Raw genomic sequence first — 6216 nt, forward strand, 5'->3', positions numbered from 1 at the left:
CTATATTTGACTTGAATGTTCAGTATGTCTTGCATTTGTCTCTTCTTAAGTTTAACAAAGTGATAATAATTGTTAATAAATGGATTGAGAGAATTGTTTTTACTTTTTATTTGCTTTAAAGTTTGAAACTAAAAAAAAAAATAAATAAAAAAAAATAAAGTTTGAAACTATGCACATTTATAACATGGAAGATCCCACTAAAGGCTTTTTTGAAGGAAGTAGCATTGCAACAGAAATTAGGTCCCAAGATTATATGTTCTGAAAAATTTCTGCTGACTCTATACCTGGATTGATTGTCATGAGAAATGTTTGAAATTAAGTCACCACACTAATGGAAGTTTTTATTTTCAAAATTCTTCAGTTTCTTGAATGGAGCTTTATGTTCTCAAAATATGACCATCACTAGAATTAATTTTATGGAACAACAAACGTTATGAAAAGCCTAACCGTCACACCATTTATAAAGCAAACATGAAAGTGAAGTGAGATATGTCAGTGCACAAAGCACAGATGGTGACTGAGTGCCAAAATTTGAACTGATCCTTTTCAGTTGATCATGCATAATTTAATGTGTCAGTCAATTGAGGTCTTCAATAGAAAAAAAAAAAAAACTTGCAGGAGGTAATTAGAAATGAACTTTTTTGAGCTGATATTAATAATAAGTAGCCTACAACACAGCAATTAAAAAATACTATGGAATGATTTTTCTGTATTTGGATTTAGATTTTGAAATTCTGGATATTTTTCCACCCCAAATGCCACAGAATTCAAAGAATATTAGGTTATTTTTATTCCTTTAGATGAAAGATACTTTTTGAAATTAAAGTATCTTTGTAATTATCAAATACATAGATATAAAATTTTTAAAGTGATAAAACATAACAGGTTTTTAAAAAGGATATAAAACCTTTACTGATGAAATACTGATGGATATGAATGAAGTGAAAATTTAGGAAATCTGTAAACCTAGATAAGCATTCTTTTATGAATAACTATTATGATTTTTTGTTTCAAGTAATGCAATTTAAATAATTTTAAAATTAAGCAAATGAGATAAGGACATTATAGTAAAGATGGTGGTTCTGTAAAATTCTAATTTTCAAAGATGCTTTAGATTTTTAAAAATTAAATTCACCTACACTACTTATTGCTTTGCCAAACTGGAAAGATATCTGCTAACATAGCTTTATTCCTCTACCTAGGTTAATCCTACCATAAAGAGAGTGTAATAAACTAGAGGTATGTAAGTTCACATTTGTGTAATTGCTTTTGAAAGTTTTGAAACAGGAAAAAACAAGAGAGTGCAGTGAGAACAACTTCACTTAGTAAACCAATAAGGCAATTATTCTATAAATACTTACAAATATTAACTTAAAATTTAAAAACTATAGATAAATGCTTTATTAGTTCTGTTAGATGAAGCAATTAGCTAAAAGTAGCATGAAGTTGCAGTTTAAGAAGTGTGTATTGTAGATAGAAAAATCCACAAAGAAGAGACTATTGAAAGTAGAAAATACTTAAATTCTCCCTGACTCTATTCTGTGCAAATTTCTGGAAGCATGTGTGATTTGGTGGCCTAGATTGGGATAGCTCTTGTTGTTGATCATAAGTAACTGTAAATCTTGACTAACATAAAAGTGTTGTCAATAACAAGTGGAAAACAATGCTAAATTCCCTTGGCTTTAGCCCATATAGTCTTAGCGCCTTTTCTGTATTTACTACATTAATTTTAAGTATAGACCTCCAATTAATTAATGCCCATAAGATGTAAATAAAATAATTAGCCTCTCCTTTTCCCACAGATCCATTTGGATGCTTAATATAAAGATTAACCATAAGAATGAAAGAGTATGATTTCACATAGGCAAGCTTTAGATGTGAGAAATAATGAAATTTGCGGATTTGTAGTAGAACATGATTTGAACAATTAGAACATGAGTTGAACACCAATTCAGTTGCAAACACATCACATAATTGCTAAGGTTTAACTGTCACTTTAACAGAAACATAAAATAAAAATATGGCATTTCATATTTACTATAAACAAACAATTACTAGAGGTATGAAAGATTCAAGAGTAATAAAGTCAAATCACAGATTGAAACCTGGAGACAAAGAGTATGGGACTTCCACAATATTATGTGTCTTTTTCACTTTTCTGTAGCTTCAGAACTGCCCTTGAAAAATAGAACAAATGCCAGCTAAGCAGAGAGAAAGGCTGAGGGAAGCAAAGCAGCAGCCAGCCTTCGTCTTCTTTCCTTATTTCATTTTTCCCTTATTCTGTCAGAAAGCCACAAGAAGGAAAGACAAAATTGAAGGCTCAGTGTGGGTGGCACTTTGGAAATTTTGACGACAAACATATAAAGTACATGTTTTTATGAGTTGTCAGAAATATTAATCTTTATTACAGTCATCTCTAACATAAATGGGTGACACAAATAGTTAAACTGACAATACTGAGTCTTTTAGTGTGTATTTGAAATCATGAAGAGTAAATGTCAACATTTTAAAAAGTCCTTAATCTCCTTGGAATGGTATAGGACATATATTCTTATCCAGAATTAAATATACACTATAATAAAAAGTAACTTAATGGTGATATATGTTTAAATATATACTGATATATACATATATATTAATAAATACATCTTAAAAACTCAAAACCAGCATATTAAAAAATTAAAACTAAGAAAATTGCTTAAATTTTTTTATTCATTGATTCACATATATCTCTATTTTTTCTCTTTTTCATTCAGACAGCTATTGTAATCTCAGGAAGGTTCAGTTGTGAAGTCAAAGTAAAAATATTTATAATTAGTTTACTTTTGTAGATGCTTATTTGGTTGTGACATATTGTTGTACTTACAGTGTATCTGTGTAGACCCCTGGCCCTAGAATGCTAAAAGTTACTATAAGAAAGCTCTGCATTCTCAATATTATTTTCTGCTCTCCAATATTAAGGATAGTTGAGATTTGAATATAATTATTTCTGCTGAATAATAAGTACCATATAATACTAATTGGGACTATTTTCTCTATAACTTTGATTCTCTTTGGTAAGTATTCAAGCTATATATCCTTTTAATATTACAGAGTATTTATATTACAAGTGCCACGATTATATATATTTTCTCAAACTAAGAATGCCTGATTAAAGGCAGCTTGCAATTACAAGCATCACATCCATATAAAAATCCGACTTTTCTTTCATGTGCAGCTACTTAGTATTGATATCAAAATTTCCATGGCTGCCTTGCTTGTCCATTCTGTGATGCACAATAAGGAAAAGCATGTTTTAAACCATAGATCACATTGTATGTGTGACATATTATCACAGGCTCCCTAAAAGCTCCAAAAATCTACTCTACAAACTGCCAACTTTGCATGCCTCTGTGCTTCATTTTAAAAAAGAAAATTTAATGTTATTAGTAGTAGTGCTACATATGCATTACCCACCTAGTATTGTGCATAGCACCTGAATATTTAATCCACCTTTAAGAAGTTACTAACACTATTGCCACTTTTTAGATGGGGAAACCGAGGCTAAGAAGTTAAATAATTTGTCAGATGACACACCACTGGCAAGCGGTTGACAGGGAATTTGAACCAGGTTTCTAAATTCAGAGGCTTTTATTCATATATTGTACCATTACATCATATCTTATTAAACCATATTGTCAGTCAGAAAGTGTTACCAAGTCTCAATTAAATGAGAAAAACCTAATAGAAAGTAGAATTTCTACTTTAGTAAGTGAAAAAAAAAGCTGTTAGAAATGATAAAGCATGAGGACAGCTGAGAATTTTTGTAGCTGAAAGAATTTTGAGATAATAAGATCCAAGTTCTTTGTTTAAAAAAGATACTTTAGCAAGAGATTATAGCTCTCTCTTATCATCACACAATAGCATATATATTAGAACTGATATATAAATTGGAACTGATAGAAAATGACCTGTATCGGCTGTGGAATAAACAGGAACGATTCTCTGTTCTTAGATTTATAGTCACTCAGTATTTTACTTTCTCTATTGGAGCAGAGGTAGCTCTTATGGTGAAATGCTGTTTAAGCATTGCTTTGCATTTGGCTTCTAATACATGCCATGAGGATATTTAATAGAAGTGAAAGGGTAGAAAAGGATTAGAATGAAGAGTGAAAAATTGTATGCAGAAGGAGGACAACCAAAGATCGTATTCTTTTCATATGTAATTTTATGGCAAAGTGGCTGGTTTGTTGACAAAAGCATAATATATAATAGAATATGGTTGGGATCCTGGGTGAATTGTGCCCCACATCAGGCTCCCGGCTCAGCGGAGAGCCTGCTTCTCCTCCCTCTGCTCCTACCCTCTGCTTGTGCTTTCTCACACTCTCTCTCCAATAAATAAATAGAATCTTAGAAAAAAGAAAGAGAAAGAAAGAAAGAAAGAAAGAAAGAAAGAAAGAAAGAAAGAAAGAGAGAAAGAAAGAGAGAAAGAAAGAAAAAGAAAGAAAGAAAGAAAGAAAGAAAGAAAGAAAGAAAGAAAGAAAGAAAGAAAGAAAGAAAGAAAGAAAGAGAGAGTCACACTGCCTGATGGTTTTGTAGATTTGTTTATATGTAATTCTAATTGTGACTGGTTTCCCGGCTGGAAACTGAAAGTATAGATGATGCTCCTTCCTAATAAAGCCCTTTCCGTATGGATTGTGCATATTTCACGATTGGACATGGCAAATGATCAAATGAAAAATAAATCATGGGGGATCCCTGGGCGGCCCAGCGGTTTAGCACCTGCCTTCAGCCCAGGGCGTGATCCTGGAGGCCCGGGATAGAGTCCCACGTCAGGCTCCCTGCATGGAACCTGCTTCTCCCTCTGCCTGTGTCTCTGCCTCTCTCTTTTCTCTCTGTCTCTCATGAATAAATAAATAAATATGTAAATCCCTGCAAATGTGAGAAAATCATTTAGGACAGATACTACTGTTACCAACAGAAATGAACGACTGTTAAGAGCTTGTAGAGGAAGGGGTACACAGACTATGACTGAGCACCAATCGAAAAAGAATATACATGAAAACATGCTTAGCTAGTGCATAGATTTACATTAAACTTACATTTTCTCTGTTTTCACCCAGGAGGACTGAAGAACAGAAGAGGCAGTGTAAATATCCACTACATTCCTTATGCATTCTCTTCCCCCTCTGTAACCAACATTGAGGCCTCATGGTGGCATGGTAGAACCATGTGGAATCACTGATTTGCCACATGGATTAAATAGCTCTTAAATCTTGCAGAGTTCATTGTTAGATACATAGAAACAGGAAACAGACTTCTGTGGTGTTATTTGAGTAAGAGTAGGATTGTATATTACTACATCATTGCTTACCACAAGTGAATATGGTGAACTCACTACAACCTCTTAATTGCCTAACAGAAGTAAATAAAAATCAATAAGTTATCCTAAATATGGACAAACAATCTCTCTCAGAGGGGGTTTGCTTCTATGGTTGAAAGTAGGAATAAACTCAAAGACTGAATAGGATTATAGCAGCTCTTCCTGGTATTAGATGATAGCTCTCTTGTAGGCCAACTTACTGGAAACATTTTGCTCTGAATAAAGAAACAAAAAAGAGAATTCTAAGTCCTACTCTCAATACTCAGAAGGAGCTAATTTTAAGCTGATCCTGTATCTTCCAAAGAAAATTATAATCATTACCTAGATTAAGAAGGAGACCCAGAGGATCTACAGTTAATTACTTAGGGCAGGATTTTATAAAAACATTCCAAAGAAAAAGTATTCTGCAAGATAACTCCAATAAGACATCTATGAGCAAATACATTTGGGAAATCCTGCATACTATCATAGAAATTCAGAAATCATATTAGCACATTAAAGTCTCTTAGAAGTCCCAAGTTAAAGAAATATGTGTAACTTTGCTGAATGAGTTCTTTTTTTTTTTTTTAATGCATTCATTAAATTATTTGTTCCTGTAACCTTAGTTAATATCATGAGTTTCTGGCATTTTCAGAACACTTTTTAAGAACAAAACTAATATAGAGAACTCAGAATAATGCCACTGTAACCATGTCTGGAGAAAAACATTGTGGAAAAGGGAAATATGTTACGTCAAAAAGAACAGAAGCCAGAACGGCAGAGCCATTTCATATTAATTATCAGGTTGTGAAAAAAAAAATTATCAGGTTGTGTGAGTCCCACCACACTGAAGGAGAAATCAAGCTATTAACCTA

General features: G+C 32.5%; 1 long non-coding RNA gene across 1 annotated transcript in view; it reads right to left on the reverse strand.

Moving 5' to 3' along the window:
* The window catches only part of LOC119865145, an 86924-nt gene extending 81712 nt beyond the window's left edge, over window positions 1–5212 (reverse strand). The window contains exon 1 of the long non-coding RNA XR_005376060.1: window positions 5082–5212. This is a non-coding gene — a long non-coding RNA (uncharacterized LOC119865145). The remainder of the gene's footprint in view (window positions 1–5081) is intronic.
* Window positions 5213–6216: the final 1004 nt, after the last annotated feature.

This window comes from Canis lupus, chromosome 22 (assembly GCF_011100685.1).
Source record: "Canis lupus familiaris isolate Mischka breed German Shepherd chromosome 22, alternate assembly UU_Cfam_GSD_1.0, whole genome shotgun sequence".
NCBI lineage: Eukaryota > Metazoa > Chordata > Mammalia > Carnivora > Canidae > Canis > Canis lupus.